This window comes from Gallinula chloropus, assembly GCF_964237585.1.
Source record: "Gallinula chloropus genome assembly, chromosome: 4".
NCBI lineage: Eukaryota > Metazoa > Chordata > Aves > Gruiformes > Rallidae > Gallinula > Gallinula chloropus.
In genome coordinates, this window is record NC_140088.1 from 11,139,345 (window position 1) to 11,158,613 (window position 19,269).

Consider the following 19,269-nt stretch of genomic DNA (forward strand, 5'->3'; position numbering starts at 1 on the left):
GCTGGAGCACCTTTCCTATGAAGACAGGCTGAGAGAATTGGGCTGCAGCCTGCCAGTACTTAAACATTCCCTTTCCCACTTTCCTGTGGGCCCCATTTATCAGGGAGTGTAGTGATAGGGCAAGGGGCAATGTCTTCAAGCTGAAAGAGGGGAGGTGTAGATTACATGTTAGGAAGAAATTCTTTACTATGAGGGTGGTGAGGCACTGGAACAGGTTGCCCAGAGAGATTGTGGAAGGCCCATTCCTGGAAGTGTTGAAGGCCAGGTTGGATGGGGCTTTGGGCAACCTCATTCAGTGTAGGGTGTCCCAGCCCATGCCAGAGGGGGGTTGGAACTAGCTGTTCTTTGAGGCCTTTCTAATCCAAATCGTTCAATGGTTCTATGGTTTCAGAGATTCTTGATAAGTAGTTACTTTTGTCTTGTCACTTTTTTCCCAGAGGTTAGAGTTAATCTGGAAATCCTATCAAATTTAATTTGGCGAAAGTAAAATTAAGATAGGTGTTTTCGGTCATATTCCTGCAAGATAGAAATGGAAATCTCTTTAAAGTTTACTGAGTTTACTATTTTAAAATAGCATAACTTGTATAGGCAAATGCCTGCTTTGAATATGTTATCACAGTAATATTCAGTATTTAAGTTAGGGATCATTATAAGTCATAGGGCTATTCATGTTTTTTCTGGATTTAGGTAGTCTGTGTCCAGTTAACCCAGAAATACTAAATATAGTTCTGTCTTTTACAATAGCCTTTAATTTCTGAATCACTAAGGATCGTGGTGAAGTAAAGGCAGAAGGCATTTCAGACACCATCTTGCAAAGAAGCAAGAGTATTTTTAAGGTAGATGATATGAGAGCCTGTTTTTAGTCTCAGTGCTTGAGGAATACTTTGTGATAATAACATTGCTTATAACAAGATAATGAACACCTATATTTTGGTTTGTCTGATCTAGACTTGTTTGAAATTTGAGGTGAAATCAAATTGAAGAAAATGGTGGTAACATGATATGCTGCAATAATAAATATGATTTGATGTACATTTCTACAATGAATTTATTGTATGTGTAACAATATAATCCACAAAAAGCAAGAAAAAATCAAACAAAAGCAAACAACCCTATTATCCTGGTTTGTATTAGCTGAGATATGCTCTCCCTTCTCACTCTTTTTTTATACAGAATACATTTCTATCAGAATTTCATATTTATGTTTTTTCTTTATTTTAACCTCCAGAGGGTCTAAATAGATTCATATCTATTTATAATTTTGTATGTAACCTATATTCTGAAGCGTTCTTTCTTTTAATTGTGCCAGACTAGAAATATTGGCTTAAGGAAAAAAATGTATGGAGATTTTTCAGTGATGAAGGAATTTGTTAGGGAAAGATTTACCTTTAGAGATTTTGAAAAAATACAGCCTTTTTTTTAAAAAAAAAAGGACAGTTAAATTTCTCAGTGATTGTCTGCTACAGCTGCAGATATTTTGAATGTGATCTTTCTTCCTCCACCATCCGACTTCTTTCTGCAGAGTCGTGCAGTGAAGTCATAATCCTGTGTTTCACATCCATCTGTTACCATAGAAATGATTGTAATAACCTAAATTTAGCACGATGTCTTTCCTGCAGGATCAAGCAGGAGGATTGAATGGGTTGTATGTGAAAGAATCTCTGTGAAAATCAGAATATATTATCAAAATCTAAATGCTGTGATAAATTTACATGACAAAAAAATTAAATCTCAAAATATCTGCAGAAAATTTCAGCTGCTTTTACATTATTTAAATTATCATATATATACTGCCACATACTATGCAAACTATTTAACTTTAATCACGGTAATTTTTTTTTATCCTAACAGGAGCTATTAAAACATACAACAATAATTGGCAGATACATATGTTAATCTGATGAAAACTATTTTTTGGGAATGTTATCAAAATATTTACTAGGATCTCTATATGTTATAAAGCAGAAGAATGAGCTTGGAATTTACTATGAAAGAGACAATTTCTTCATATTTAAAAATGCAAACCGAACTTTTAAGAAGTTACGTTATAGGAATTGAGATGAAATGAATTTTTCCTTCTTAGAAGAAACAGAACAATTTCTCACTGTTTGTTGAAAGCAGTGAGTTCTTTATTGCATACCTGAAGGCCTCCCTTTCTGCATTTGTGTCTTCTGGATAGCCAGTTGCACATGCACAGGATCTTGCCACTGTTACATGTGTTTCTGTCCCAAGAAAGACAAAAAGAGAACCTGTTATAAAATGTCTAGAAAAGCTGCGTAATCAGAACTTTGAAATTAAGAAATGACTATACTACTCCCTACATACATACATCCATTGGATGTATTATTGTTATAAACACAGGACTCTAGGACATACACATAAAGGATGCTATCTGATGACCACCTATTTGATACATTGTTTTATCGTTGGTCAGCAAGCAGCTGCCTGAATTATTTACTTCTTGTTAATTTTACTTCCAAATTGATAATTTCCTTGTGGTCCTTATGGAGTCTTTGAGCTACATGCACAAGTTGAATCACTCTGTAGTGCTGCAGCATTAACATTATCATTTTATAGATAGAGAAACGAGGCACAGAGGGATTCAGATCAAAAGTATCTGTAATTTTGAGTGTGATATTTGAGTTATTTACAAAATAATTTTTAAAGGACTTAGTATTTAGTATAATGAAACACTAAATATGTTCATACCATAGCTCTCATTAACATGGTTAAATGGTGAATGCTAAGCATTTATGTAAAATAGGTCTTAAGATATCAAATCAGACACTCAGAGAACAGGGTTTCTGCTTTCTCTTTCTCTCTCCCCACCATTGCACAGGCTCTCACTTGCTTTCCCTAGTCTGCTTTGTCTCAGTGGGATGAATAAATCTGTTTCTAAAGAGAAACTGTTCTGCAGTTTACTTCCTTGTTTTGTGTACATCTTTTAACTTTGCAGCAAACCAGACAAGACTTTCTACTATCACACCTGTAAGATAAGCAATGATCACTTAGTGCTTAGCTGATAAGTTTACTCCTGAGCAGTAGTGGGTCAGAAAATAGCATATGAATCCAAAGAAAGCCATTATGATTTATTTTTCACAGGGAACTAATATATTTCAGATTTCTAGATTATTTTTTTTAATGTGGTGATATGATATGCATATACTCTCAAAAATGGTTTCTGCAGCATTTATATCCTAGAAACTGTTGTGATTAGTGCTGATGGGGGTGGTAATAAATTTGAGAGCCCTGCTCTGATATTCTATAAGCCCCTGGCAAACCATCTTCGTTAATTTAAATATTGGAAATCATAGCTGTTGATCTGTGGAAATGGGTTTTTTTGATGCTATTATGACCTAAGTCTGTCCACATTTAGGTGGTAGAATGTAAAAAAAAAATAAAAATCAGGATCTTTTATGCTTTATTGATGTATTACTGATTCTGCAGACAAAGATTGAAGTTTACTTGTTAGTTTGTTCATTTCACTGAAATATATGCGTTAGACTAGAGAAATATCAAGTGTTTTTGGTTTTTTTTTCTTCATATGACTGATACACATGTTGGGGAAAATAGTAACTTTTGCCTTTATGTTAAAACTGGTACTGGAGATTATCCTACTAAAGAACAGTGCTCAGGCTAAGACAGTTTTGTTGCTTTTTGGCTCATTGTTATGCCTGTAGATCCCATCTATTTGAACCAATAGTGCCAAGGGTTGATGAAATGCCTTTTCCTGAGAAGCTGACATCTTTTAATTTCTTTACTGAAAAATTTCTTTACTGTCAATCATTATGCAAAACTTTTTTTTATTGTTATGTCTCCTTTGGATTTCTTTGAATTTTTTTAAAGGTATTTTTATGGCTGTTCTTTATGGCTTAAGCAACAGTGTATTGTCAATGAGTAGATGAAGGTGTAAAACTATGGCAATTTTTTATAGTACTGCTAATGATTAAATGTGTTAGTCTTAAAAATATGAAGCTAGGTGGTAACGCAGTGTATATGCAAAGTATTACAACTGAACTTCATCTGGTTCATAAACTTGTCTGAATCAGCCTTGGAGTTGGAATAATAACTGAACAGACAATCTTGATTTGCATTTAAGGAATTACTACAAAAAAGACTTTACGTCATAATATGGTTTGGTTGTCTTTTTGATAAACAGGCTGTTGAAGGTACATATCCTTAGATTGAATATTGCAAATGTTTTCTGTGATAAAATGAAAGGTGCTACATTTCATACCTTTGAATATTCTTTTTCATGAGTACATGTGAAGATGTAGCAAAACCTCGTTTGTAATGTATGAATGGAATGGTATTAAGACATACTTGGCTCAAATGTAGTGATATTTGAATGAATATCAGCACAAGTGTTACATATTAACATAAAAATAAATGGGTTTGTTACTATTTATTTGTTTGCAAAATAAGTAACACCTGTGCCATAGGAGTTAATACTAGAGAAAACAGCTATGCTCTCATGACTTCATACAAGTTCATGTAATTAATGGTGAGAATACTACATCTGTCCATTCTATGGCTACAGTCACACTAAACCACATTTAGTTACAGGTGTTTATGCTTTAAAAGATGTGCTTTAAAAGCAGCTTTATTTGCTTTGGTGGAGTTTGAATTTCCTACTCCACTATAAGTTTTTTTGCAGTTGAAATTACTGCAAAATATTCAATAAGCAATAATTTTTAAAGGTAGCTGAGTGTGAGCTTGGGGTTTCATTTTGGGTTTGGCTTTTTTTTGCTAGACCTGTGTGAAGGCTCTTTCCTTTGAATATGCATTTGTACATATTTAGTTTTTCAGTAAGTTATTTCTCTTTCTCTCTTGTCCTTGAAAAAAACCAGCTTTTTGTTCACATTCTAATGACATACTCTGTCATTACATCATACAGGTAAGCGTCTTACCTCATAAATATTTCAGATGGTGTCTTCTAAATACATCATGCATGAATTTGTTGTCATGCCATGGTAAGTGTATGTTCTGTCTTTCCTTATGAAGTTAGAGAACTGCCTTTTTACTCAATTACTGGGTTTTAGCTGGTTTTGTGACATTGTATTAACAGTGAACAAGGATTCATGATGACGTTTGTGTTTTTATAGAGCTATATATTACAGGTTTGTTCTTCACTGTAGTGAAATGCCAGCTAAAAGTAAAATAATGAAATGTAAATTCAGCTTGTGCCTAATAGTGATCTAATGTAGCATTTTTTTGTTGCTTTCATATATTGATAAGGAGCAGCACAACTATCAAAATTGGAGGTCATGTAGATGCTGTTTGAAGGCTTAGAAAATTATAATACTTCAGCTCAGTGTGGTAGTGTATTTGCTAGGCACTTGTATAAGAAAGGTCAAGTGTTGTTTGTCAATTATGAGAAAGTATTCCTAGCTCTTAACAAATAAGATATTTAAGTAAACGATAACTTGTACTATCCTGTTTCTAGAACCATATATTATGGTAAAGGACAATGTTTGCTGAGAAGGGGAAAAAAATCCACAACAAAATCCAGTGTGCCTCCATCCAAATAATACGACTATGTGTAAAATGTACAACTCAGAAAACATTCTGGGATTTATATACTTGATTATATGCATTGGGAAACCAGATTGAGTTGGATGTAGTCCCATTTGGCCATTATATGAGAGAATTTCTTTCATGGAAGTAAGAAAATGGACTAATAATAGTGATCATCTGGTCTAGCCCTGAAGCGAAGCTGAGATATGACTGGATAGAGTGTTGGTTTAGGGGCTCAAGTGCTTTACTGGGTAGCTCAGGTTTCTCTAGATTTGGTATTTCCATTCAGAGAGTTTAAACAACATAAATGGTTTGCGGATGAATAATCGGAGGATTTGACTACTACTGCTTCATATTCATTTCCAGAGGTTTCTTACTGTTTTTAGCACAGGCTAGAGAGAAATACATCAGATAAGTTCTGATGGAAGTATTTTTAGGATAATAATTATCCTTTTTTTAAACTGAGGAAGTAGTGAACTAAAACTGAATCTCAGAATTCCAAAATGCTGAAAAATAACTAAATAGAAATAAGATATAAGTCTGTATAGTTTAGGTCTTCTGTACAAGAGGAGTCTAAATGCATCTTAACTAGGTAGGGAAACTTAGTTATTACTGTTAAAAACTTAGATATTACAGTTAATATTACAGAAATGGGTAAGGTGAGTTGAAAGAAATCTGCATTGATTTTCAGTAGAAAGTTAAGTGATCAATTTTTGATTTAATTGTGGTGACAGATTTATATCTGTGTTAAATCTTTAGGGAAGAGGCAAACAAAGGACACTCGGCCACGTAGGGGATGTAAGGAGAATCACTGCTTAAATAGAAGGCTCTTATCTAATGCTTTCTTTTAAAAACTTATGACTGGTTTTGTGGGGTTTTTTATTGCTTTTGGAGGGTCTAAAAGTGAATATTGAATAAATAAAATCCTTACACAGAATTATTTCCTGGCACAGTACTGCATATAAAGCTTTTACTCTTCTTGAATGTTATGACAAGCTCTGTATACCAACTCTGTGAGGATGTTTACATGTAACTTAATATACTACATAATATCCTAGCAACTGGAATGCCTCCTGTATGTGTTGAAAGCAAGTGTAGCTAGTTATACAGCTAGATTTATTTCTTACATAGCCTGTGTGCTAGATTTTAACTATTAACAATGTTTGATTTACAGGCTAAGAATGACGATGATAAACATTTTTTCTTGTTTGTTTTTTCTTAGTTTATACTTGCTAGAATGAAATAGTGTGGGAAAACACCTCACTTATAGGTGGCCAAAAGACAGAATTCTGCTTTGATTTTTACAAGTTATTTAATCCTATTTCAACATTACTTACCAGAAAAGCTTTCCATACACCTCTTAATAAGACTAAGCATAATCAAAAAGCATTTAAAAGTATTGAAAGTTTACTCAGTGGTCAGCAATAACTTTTTTTCATTTTAATTTGGACTACATTGTATTTGTTTGCTCATGTTAAAAACTGGTGAATTTAATCTTCTTTATATATTGTAATTAAAAACCTAAGATGTCCTTTCCATTTTAGGTAGCATGGCCTTCCTTCCTTGCCTATTATGCCAGAGAAGAGAAAACTAATATCTGTTACACAGTAATTTGATTTTAGGCTCAGTTAGTCCTAAATTATTACGAACGTTTAAGGAATTATCCTAAAATTGTTATTTGCATTTATATTGGCAGTGGTTAGTTTTTCTTGTGCTTTTTGTTTGTTTTGTGTTTTTTTTCTGTTTTCTAGGAAAAAGAAAAAAAAAACGTTTGTGGCAATCACCACTGTATAATTTTTTAGAATGATAATAAAGAACTCTCAGCTTTTTTCAGTCACAGATCAAGAGATACCCCATTGGGATTCTCTTTACCCACCTCCCTCTGTCCCCCAAATTTCTGTATTTGTGTATCAAAGAGAGCAGAGAGTTTACAGTACTTCTAATTATACAGAGAATTTGAGAGGCGTGTAATGTTTTTGTTTACTTGATTATTAACCCTCATCTCCCACCCCCAGTTGTTTTAAATATGTACAGCAGGTTAATATAACCCGAAGTCAACAATTTGGTGTTGCATAGAAATAGCTGTTAAGTGCAGAAGCTCTTGACACTTCAATAGGTAATTCCTTAGCATAAGGCCTACATTTTCTGAAGAAGTAATTTGATGGCTTGCCCTCACTATTCAGACATCCTTAGTTTTAATATCCAATTTGCTGAAGTCCAATTTGGGCATCTGACTCTAACCTTGTTACCACATACCTCCTATAAATAAATAAATAAATATTCTATTTCTACAAAGTAATCAGCAAAAGGTTTGGTTTGTTTGTTTTTCTGAAATCAACTTTCAAAGTTTATGGTTTAGATTGTGCTTTTTCGAGAATTCAGTGGAATTTGTATAATCCCCATTTGGACAAGGTGGATTCAAAGTAAAAATCTTAGTACGTTTGTGCAGAGTATTGCAGAAAATCTCAGTATAAGATCCTTATGTTAAAGCAATTTTTCTATTTAATCTTTTTTTTTCAACAAAACTTTAATTTCAGCAGAGCTTTTAAAATGTAAGTTTAAGTTATTTTCCAAAATATTAGAGGAAACATAGAAAGATTCTTACCTTATTTACTATTGTGTACTAATGACTCTAGAAATCTAGAAACCAAACATTTTTAGGTCATAGATATAAATATTCTGTCACTAAAAATTTAATACATGGAGTTGGTGTGATTGCCTCTTGGGCTGCCATTCTAGTTTTACTGAATTAAGGACATCCATTTTCCAGGCAAAATAGGTGGAATATCCACTATTTCTAGTCCTACAGCCAAAGATGCTCTTCTGGAATCAGTATTATTTTTACAAACACCCCTTTTTTTTATTGCTTTTACTCATACCTTGACATCCTGTCTGACACCATCTGAACCAATTGTTTCGAGGCTATATGTGCTTCATGATCTGTGCAGTTAGGAGGACTCTAAAGCAAAAGTGGACTTGCTAAAAGTTCATCATCATCATGGATTTATTTTTGAAAGTATTTAAAAGTTGCATATCTTTAAAATTCATGAAAAGTATTGAACGTCTTGAGAAACACTTTATCTAATAAGTAGGAAGTGTTCTGTGTGGACGTTGACAAAGGCTTTTGTGCTTCCTCTTTCCCTTACACCTTTTTAATCTGTGATGTTGTATACACTCTGGAAAAAATAGTACTGTGGCTGTTTTGTTGGAAGTCAGTCTGTTTTGTCCTATGGGCTGCTGTATAAATGTTTATGTAGTTGTGGTTATTGTACTTTCATGTGTCTTGCGTGCTACAGTTATTCGGGAAGGAGAACCAGCAACTAGATTGGTTGAAAACCCTGGGTAATTGTGATAGGTATTAAATGAATTAAATCTTGTTTCATTGCTGAATACTTGAATTATATATGTATTTAAAAAGAAAAAAGTCTCAGATAATTTCAGAGGTGTGATCATAATTGAATGCAGTCCTTACACCATTCTTTCTCAATTTCTGTCAGATTTGGAAATAAAGCATAAAAAAACCTGTAGTAGAATTCCATTGCTCCAATATGTCATGACTTTACAGAGAAGTTTTTGGCTTACCTGCTTTTCCAAACAAACTGCCTTGATAAGTAACCATATATTTGTTGGTGATCAAGCTCATTTGCACAGAAGAGCTGAAAATTTTAATCAGCTAGGGGACATATTTTCAAGAGACTGGATAGATTACTAAAATGTGGTTATAAACCCCAGGGAGAATAGAATTTAGGGAAGTGGAGCTATTCAGAGGTAATTGATAACAACTCAATTGTCAAAGCTGGAATTCAGCAGAAATTTTCAAACACTACTCCCCAGGAAATGCAAATATTTTGATTGTTTATCTGGTAGAATAAACAACCAAATGGCTGTGTTTTCACTATGCTGTAATTTAAAGCTCTTACCAGCAATAGATCACATTATGTATTTAATTTTATTTATCAAGGAACATTATCAGTATCAGAAATATTTAAAATTAATAGAAGGAATTTAGAACAGTTTCAAACCTGTCCTGGAAGTTCTTTTTTCTTTAAGTCATTTCTATATATTTTTCATACATTGATTTATAGTAGGTCATCTTTTTCTTAGAAAAATATATAGTTAATGTTGATAGACACTGTTAAATAACTTTTGAAGTCTAAACCATTTCTTAATATTTACATCTTTAAGATGTTGGGAGTGGCTCAATTCCAACAATTTTAAAAAAAAATGTTTCTCAGAGTAAAGTCAGAGTATAGATTTGGAAACTATTCTGATAACTACATATTAAAGACTAGTATGAACAATTCTAAAAGGTTATTTAGAAGGTTAATACTTGGACAATAATATCAGTAATGTTCACAAGGAGTGTAGCTTAGACAATGCAGTTGTTTATCTTAGAACAATGTAATTTCCAACTAAATGAAAATTTCTGTATAATATGGGTTTGAAATGAATAGGAAGAGATAACACTTTCTGTAATCTAGAATTAAAAAATTGGTTTTGGCCACTGTAGGACAAAGCTGTGCTGCATCATGTGAAATGCTTCTATTTCTTTGGCAAAATCATGGGAGAATTTAATTTATCTCTGCATCACTATCAGCATGAATTGCGTAACCTTAAGTTTCTATATTCCTTGGCTATTTTGAGACATATTTTTGCTTCTCTTATACCAGGTTAAGATGTGTTTGAGAGGTCCATCTCAGTTCAGTTTTAGTTTAAAAAAAAATTGTAAATTGGCATAAAGACAGTACAATATTTTGACAGAATCATTATTTGGAATTTTTTCTTTCATGCGTTCTTCTTTTTACGTGGTAAAGACAGCATGATTCAGTTAGGTTAAATAGTTCTTCTTAATTTATATTTATTTTATGTAGGGTTTTTTTGTGTTTACTTCAATAATTTGTTGTTTGTCCCCTTTCTGGTTTATTCAATTTACATTCAATATCCTATACTTTTTTCTAGACCTCCCCCTCCCAATCTGTAAATTAAGATAGAGATGCAAAGTTGAGGAGAAATAGAACGTTTTGGATTAGAAGGGACCTCAAAGTTCAACTAGTTCCAACCCCTCTCTGGCATGGGCTGGGACACCCTACACTGAATGAGGTTGCCCAAAGGCCCATCCAACCTGGCCTTAAACACTTCCAGGAATGGGACTTCCACAATCTCTCTGGGCAACCTGTTCCAGTGCCTCACCACCCTCCTAACATATAATCTACACCTCCCCTCTTTCAGCTTGAAGACGTTACCTCTTGTTCTACCACTACACTCCCTGATAAACAGTCCCTCTCCCACTTTCCTGTGGGCCCCATTTAAGTACTGGCAGACTGCAGTTAGGTCTCCCTGGAGCCTTCTCTTTTCTAGGCTGAGCAAGCCCAATTCTCTCAGCCTGTCTTTACAGGAAAGGTGCTCCAACCTGCTGATCAACTTTGTGGCCCTCTGGACTCACTCCAGCAGCTCTGTCTTGCCTGTCTGCTGGAGCTGGAAACATTACCCAGGTGGGATCTAATGAGAGCAGGGTAGAAGGGGCAGAATCACCTCTATTGACCTGCTAGCCACACTGTTTTTGATGCAGCCCAGAACACAGTTGGCTTTCTGAGCTGCTAGTGCACACTGCCAGCTCCTATTAAGCTGGCTGTCTGTCAGCACCCCTAAGTCCTCCTCCTTCTCTGGGCTGCTCTCAATCCTTTCTCTGCCCAGCCTGTAGTTTTGTTTAGGATTGTACTAACCCATGTACAGGACCTTGCACTTAGCATTGCTGAACTTCATGCAGTTTGTGTGGGTCCACCTCTGTAACCTGTCAAGGTCCCTCTACATGGCATGCCTTCTGTCCAGTGTGTTGACCTTGCCATACTGCTTGGTGTTGCCAGGAAACTTGCTGTGTTAGAATTGAGCTTACTCATGGAAACCTATTTTAGTTGCCTTCTCCAGGTAGACTTGTTCATTCATGTGTCTTTTGGATGAGAATCTTGCTAGTTCTTTGGACTTGTAAACATATTTACTAACAAAATCAAATTCAATCAGAAGATGATAGTTTGCCAACTTAGGTATTAAGAGTTGCAACTATCATTCCTTGTACTATTTTGTTGTTTTCAAATACCTGTTATTAAGTTTGACACACAGCTCTCTTACAGTATCACAGAATCACAGAGAATTGAGGTTGGAAGGGACATCTGGTGGCCCTCATGTCCAAACCCGCCACTGCTCAGGCAGGGCTTCCTAGTGCCAGTTAGCCAGGATGGTAATATAGAGGTCACAGAATGAGAAAGGAACTGGAACATGTTGACATTATCTGGAAATAGTTTGGAAGGATAACTCATGCAGCTTGTAGCCAGTTTTCTATCAGTGCTGAAAGGTAAAGGCTGTAGGCTCAGCAAGTTGTGACAACCAAAAATTAGTCTCCGTGTTGTGAGGTTCACTGCCTTTGATTTAAAACTCCATGCTCAGTTGAAATGTTCTTGTGTTTGTTCCCCCTACCTCCAAAAAGTTAACATAGCAGAAGAGCATACTTAAGAGCTGTTTGTACTTATTTTAATATCACTCAAGCTACTAAACAATTCAGTGATAAATTCATGGGGTGAAACCCTAGCTCTTTTGTCGTGTTAGTTGCTATTGTAGTGGGGGTGAAGATTCAACCAGTCTGACATCTGTGGAAGTTGAAAAATCAAACACAATTGCTGTATGTGCCAAATAGAGTGAAATTAGACGACAATCTATTTCTTAAAACTTTGGGGTTCATAGTTAGATTTTTCTTTTCTGTTATGCAGATGACATAGACATTGAATTTCTCTTTTTACTTTAAAGATTGAAACACTTTCAGGAGTTTAAGCAGCTTCTATATGCAATTTAACTTTTAATTCTGATTAAGCATATTTACAGTTGGTAAACAAGAAGTTGCACAGTGTAGTGTCAATTAGTTTTGCAGCATCTAATTAACATTTCTGGTATCTACCTGTTGGCATTCCCATGACAGATTCTGAAATAGAATTGCTGAAAGAATGTGCAAGCTCTGGACCTACTTTCATGTGTTGAAAAATTCATCTCATTGTAGTATCTGTTAATGCATTGTGATGAGAGAGGTTGGATTAGCACATTTTTCTTGTTTGGTAGACAGAATTGTAGTGTGCCACAATTTCCTGTGATATTGAAACTTAATTTAAAACAAAATTTGAACCTCAAGTAATATGACTATTTTAGTGCTGCTAGAGAAATTGAGGTAGTTTAAATGCTAAGTTTAATAGCAGTATTTAAAGTTATTTTTCATTTTGCTTGGTATATCTACCTGCTTTGTACTATTAACCAGGAACATAACTATAGTCCAGGATTTACATTTTTATTACAGTTGATTATCTTAAGAAGATGTAAAATTATACATGGATTTTATTGAGCAAAACATTTTTCCTGTAATATTTTTGTTTTTAATAGGAACTGTGTTATGTAGCAACTGCTATGCTATATAGCAAAATGTGAATCCTTTAAAGCTTAAGTAAATTCTTTTTAGGTCACAACAGTTTTGAGTAAATGGAATACTGATGGACTGACTTAAGAGACTGCTGTTAAGAAACAAATCTGATGAATATGGGCTTCTCTGTACTGAAGCACTTTTGCTTTGATGACTGTAACTAAGCAGGTACAGAATAAGTATTTTGAACTTGCCCGTGTTGTAGAGACCTTTTCCAAGCCAAAGTTGTTTTTTTTGGTTTTGTTTTTTTTTTTTTTTACTCTTTGACTTAATGCTGATACATTTTCAGCTATAATTCCATTTATAAGAGGGCTTGTCCAGCAGGACTTATAGTAGTGTCATCAGAGATTCTTGTGACAGTTTTCTGTGGATGTTTTGAAGTCCTGGTTTAGCTAACATATCTAGCTGGATAATAATAGTGAGATGTGAGTGCTTTGTATTTTTACTAAGGTTATATTTGCTGCCATAAAAGGAATTATGCTACTTATTACATTATGAGAAGAGAGTTCTATGAGCCTTTTGGATTCTCTCAACCTTAGTTTCAATTAGATGTTCCCAGTATATATGTGAGAGTAACATTTAATGTAATTTCGTTAGATAAAAATGAAATAAACCAGCTATGCATGGTGTTAACTCTTTTTTTTTTTAATTTAAATTCAATTAATTTTTCCTAATATTTTTTCTTTGTGTAAAATCCCCAAAGGTGAGATCCTAATATGTTAATCATTATGCAAAGCTCTTTCTACCTTTAATTTATAAATAATGTGTATTTAGGACATGAAACCTTAAAAGAGAAAGATCAAGCCTACTGACAAATCTGTCTCACTCCATATTTTAAAACACCATTAAGGTCATCACCAAAATCTTTTTCATAAATAGTACTAGAGTGCTAAGGACCCAATGATCCAGTGGATACTGGTATTTTGTATTTTTCAGGAGCACAGTGGAGCTGAGCTGATCCTGACAACTTCCTCTACGTTTTCTGGGACCATGAAAGAACTGGCAACCCTACCTTTTAATACTGACTTATTTTTAGCTCATTTCTGTAAACTTAATTAAATCCCAAGATCAGACAAAAATTTGTAAAGACAGTTTTAACGAGGAGCTAAAATGACATTCAGGCACTAAGTATTTTTATTTGCTATTGTACTTGCATCAGTTTCACAAATATTTTTGATGCTAGAATACTAACAGGGAAGCATAAAGAGTCAAGAATGAAAAATCAGATCTCTAGCACACCCTGCTTTCAAAAGACCTGTTCACTTAAGGAAATTAATGTGGCTTTCAATACAAATAGTGGTCAGAAATTGTAAATAAATATTGCAGTTACTTTATGTTTTATGTATTTATTAATTTGATTTCAACTCTTACAGCATATAAGTGCCATTTTAGATATCTTAACATTTGTAACTAAAACAGCTCACCTTGATTTGTAAGGTGCATGCAATTAAATTTTTCACAATTTATCAGATATTTTTATTTCTATTGAGATTAACTCCGATTTTGCACAACTGCACTTAGAACACATTCTTGTTTAACTAATAAGAACCTTTCATGTGCTTTCAGTGGGAGCTAGATTCTTATGCTTATGGCACTGCATTCTTTTGCACTGAGTATGGACTGCACCACCAGTAAATCTGTGACTACTTTATTGTTAGTGAGTTAGTGGGTTGGGATTCTACCAGACAGTGCTGGTAATTTTGTTTGTTTGTTTGGGGATTTTTTGGTGTGTTTTTTTTTTTTTTTTTTTTTACAAATCTCAAATGCCATATAAACTAATTTGTGTTGGGGTTTTGAGACAAAGACCTGCTTGTGTGAATAAACAGGAGTAAGAACAACAGTCTCTCACCCCACACATCCTTGTTCAATATTCAGTGAAGTCAGGCAGTGGGGTATTCATTTGAGAGATTGATTTTTATGGGAGTGGTATAGGATAGAGGATTTTACATGGTATTTTATTGACGGCTTCAAGGAATAAGTTGCAAGTCAGAAGAAATCCACTGTATAAAAAAATTCCCTTGAATGTTATCCTGGACTTACTTGTTGGTCTTCGTTTTTTAAATTTGATTTAGGACTATGTGTAGAGTCCTTAGACTCACCTGTGTAGTTCTGATATTAATTAAATGCTTTCTGCATTTAAAAAGTAGTGTGAAGAAAATGTTTTTATGAAGTCAGTGAGAAATGATTGTGCATTTGCTGGTATTTTTGGTTTCGTTTCAGAGAGGACATTAACGTATACTTGTGTGCAGCATGCTGAGCTTAGAATTTTGCTCTTTCAGCAATTATTGTTAATACACCTTTTCCTTTTTGCTTATGCAACTTGCAAGGTTTTTCTCCATACATTTTTTTTCCTCTTAGATACAAGTGCATGTGCTCTGTCTTGCATTCTTTTCCATACACACATGGATACACGTACAGGATAAGATGCAGTTTTGATATAAGTTTATTATATTGAGTAGGTATGTCCATATGCTTAGTTTGATACAGAAATCTTTACTATTTAATGGCTTCTGTTGTGACTTAAGATCATTTATTCTCAAGTAGTTACAAATAAGTTTTCAAAATTAAAACCAGTAACATGTTCATGCATTGAGTAATACTGATAATCCGATGTAAAAGTTAAATCTTAGTTTTAGGAACTCCTTTATGTTCCTGATTTTTAAACGATGCACATGCATAGAGATCATGAATCTTTAATATCTGTTTGTATTTTCTTATATGTTTGATTTATGTTCTTGTTAAAATATGCATATTTAGTATGTGCTTATTTACAAAAGCAGGAGCTAGTGTGTTTTCTTCATGGGTGACTTTGTTCCCCACTAGCTGACTTGCAGTACTCTATAGATGTTTTTCTAAAAGCAGTCTTCAGCAATTTTAAAAACAGTACGCAATTGGTTAATGCTTTTGGATTGATAGGTAATTTTACTTAACTGTAAGGAGACAGTTCTTGCATCCGAGTTTCCTTCTGAAAATTAGCTCACAAAAACAAGATGAAGAGGGACAAACCGTACAGTTAAAAGTAACATTTCAGTTCAAAGCGTGTATCAAAACTATAGTCTGAACAGTATTGGTTCTTCAGAATAAGCTATATCCAATCCAGAACAGCAATTAAGTCATGGCAAAGACCTCTTACTATATATATAGTCTCAAACCATTTCAAAAAATGAAGTAAAAAGTTTTAATCCTCTGGGGTAGATGCGGTATGCTTATTTATAAAGTGAATGGGCTGTAGATGCAGAGCTGTTTGAAGAAGCTTGCTGTTAGAGTCCCTCTGGAGATGTTCAGAAGCTGTTACATTGCTTAAAATAGGAAAACTGTTTCCTTTACAGACGGAGAATTAAATGCAAAATTCTTTCTGGTAACTTCAATATATTGTTAATCTGTTGTTGATTGCATGCAATAAATATTAGGTGACTGATAGAAAACATAGAAAATCACAGCACATAAAGGGAATTATGAAATCTTATGGCCAAGGCTGCATAGAGACAGTAGAATTGCTGTAGAAGAGGAAGAACAGCTATAGGAGACCTCTGCAATATAATTTCTGAATATCTGAAGGAAGATATTGTACTCTCTTCTGTTCCTTCCCCACACACTGTCACTTGACTGTCTTTCCTTCTGCAGTTATCTATTTTTCTCTGTGTGGGTTCTTTAATGTTGCTTAAGAACTTGCCAAATTCTAGCAGCAAGCATGAGACTGAGGTATGTAAAAGTACCTACTTCACCTGCAACATTGTTAAATGAGACTTGAAAATTATAAATTGACAATAATTTTCTGTTTCAGCAACTCATACATAGAAATATTAAATACATTCTATGTTGATATTAAGGCAACCAGGCTATCATAAAAGAAAACGTGCCAGAGGGCCTCTGTTTTGGAAGATGAGCCAATGCCCTGACTCATAACTTTTATGATGTTGTATGGGTCGGTTCTTGCTGGGAGTCCCCATTTTGACTTTAAAATCCTCACATTATGGTCATTATGGTATGTATTTTCTATTGTTCCTATAGTATATTGTGAAGGACCCTTTTGCCTGCAAGTATTGATAGTTTCACAATTACATATACAAATTCTTTTTATGATGGTCACTAAAAATCATGGTCATTTGATAAGCAGCAAGACAGAAGACCAATGCATCAATAATGAAAAATACTAGAGAGAGAAATAAATTCAGCAAATTCAACTTCTTAGCCCAGTGCAGCATAATTTTTACATTACAAGTGTTACTGAGAAAAACCTACAGCACCAAGATATTCTGTAAGATCTCTGGGTAATGGACCAAATTTTCATTAATTAAACTTGATATTTAAATTAAATTTTATTGTGAAAACCTTTCCATATGTCTCACTGGAAATACTGAATAGACATACTAATTTGGATTTCTGGAGTGGTGACAGAGGTCTGAAAGTGTTCTGCCTTCTGTGGCTAACTCATCCTGCTTTGATCAATTAAATCTTTGGTATATTGAAGTTATACTTCACTTTGTCTTGGCCAGTGCAAATAACAGAATTTATTTAGACTTGATAGAGGTACGCTAATGGTTCTCTCTTTGGAAAGTCTCTTATTCATCAGTGCTGTAAACCTGTGTTAAAATGTATTTTAATATTAAAGGCCTAAATAAATACATAATTTCTCATTTTGTGGAAAGTTACCTGATAACTTGAATATTAGCATTTTTATCTAGGTAGGTCGTTCTGTCTCGCCTTTCCATCTTTGGCCTTTTAGGGAAAATACTTGTTTTAGGTGCTTGAATTGTCACATGTTTTGAACCCCAGTGTCTGCTCTAGTATTTACTGAAATGAAGATGTGCTTTGGAACAACCTTATCTTAATCACAGGTTAGTTAACCCTGTTCTTAATAACATGGAAGATGAGATGTAATTTCAAAATTTTATCTAGGTTTTGTCTAGGATAAACCATCAAACTTTCACTTCAATTTTTTTAATTCTCCTGTGCTAACTAGAATACTTCTATTTTCTACCCAGTAAGACTGTTGTCTTTGATCTTGTTTGCAGTCATCTAATCATATATAAAAAGAATACTGGAATTACCAGTAATGAGGCTATTCATTAAATAGTGTAAATCACTTCTGCTTCAGAAGTTATTAGAAAAGTAGTATAGGATCATCATTAAAAAAAATGAAATATCTCAAGTTTTCATTTTTTAAACTTAAATTTTATGGGTCTCGTTTGCTTTTTGTTTCTTGTTTTTTTAAAATGGTGACAAACATTACAACTATTCATTGTTGCGTGATTGTGATCCTTTTGCTTAACTCCACAAAGGAAAAAAAAACCCTAAAAGTAAGCTTTTCTTCACTTCTTTCCATCCAAATACGACTATACGAAGTGTTCAACATGTGTAAAGTCTGGTTTATTTTAACTTTGAGCCTGAGATATCACAGATTTACAAGGTTGGAAATGACATTTAAGATCAAGTCCAACCGTTCCCGTCCTATGCTAAGCCATATTCCCAAGTAGCCAATCTACCCTTTTTTTAAACACATCCTGGGATGGTGACTCAACCACTTCCCTGGGCAGCCTGTTCCAGGCGCTGACAACTCTTTCCGTAAAATTTTTTTCCCAACATCTAATCTGAACCTGAAGTTAGCAAGAGTGAATTATGTGTTCTTTTTTTTTAACGAGGCTCCATTTTGTCTGCCAAACCTGGTTATCTGCTTGACACTTGTGGGAAAAATATTATTGAAGAGATAAGTAGCTTAAAAATTTCAAAGGGATTGGGTGCAAGGCCGGTGAACTTGAATTTGGCTTTCTATATGAAGTAAAGTCAGTGTAGAAAGTTGTGTCATCAGGGTAACATGTTTATAGCTTCTTCTGTTTGTGAAAAGAGACTTCTAAATTTGAGATTAAATAATATATTAATTACCTCAATTTAGTAAACTACAGTAACAAATATGATGGCTGTGTATGAAATAGTGCGTGGTATAATTCTACCAAAACAAGAGTGAAAACAAGAGTCTTGGGAATTTTATGTTTCCTCTTAACTCTTCCCTGAATGTAAATATCTTCGAGCTAGGGTGTCCTTGGATGTGCACCACAAGCTTACATTTGATTAGTGAAATTGGGTGACTATTTTTTTTAAAAGGCGAACGTGTTTTCTCCAGTTAAGCTTCATTATCTTGCGATAATGAAATCATTCTGTTTTGTTGTTTTGAAAGAACAACAAAAAAACCCATCTTAAAAATGTCAGAAAAACAGATTTATTAAATTTTTGCTTTAAAAATTAAAATATTATTTCTGCTTATAAATGGACGCATTCAAAATGTTATGTTTTTATAT

At 34.0% G+C, this 19,269-nt stretch overlaps 1 protein-coding gene across 4 annotated transcripts in view; it reads left to right on the forward strand.

Moving 5' to 3' along the window:
• The window catches only part of NOVA1 (NOVA alternative splicing regulator 1), a gene marked incomplete at both ends in the record, with an annotated part of 139,925 nt that overhangs the window by 29,830 nt on the left and 90,826 nt on the right, over positions 1-19,269 (forward strand). The window contains one exon of one of the 4 annotated variants that reach the window (XR_014617233.1): positions 13,910-14,044. The exons of the other annotated variants lie outside the window; for them this stretch is intronic. Of the gene's footprint in view, positions 1-13,909; positions 14,045-19,269 lie in introns of those variants that run through there. 4 annotated transcript variants of the gene reach the window in all.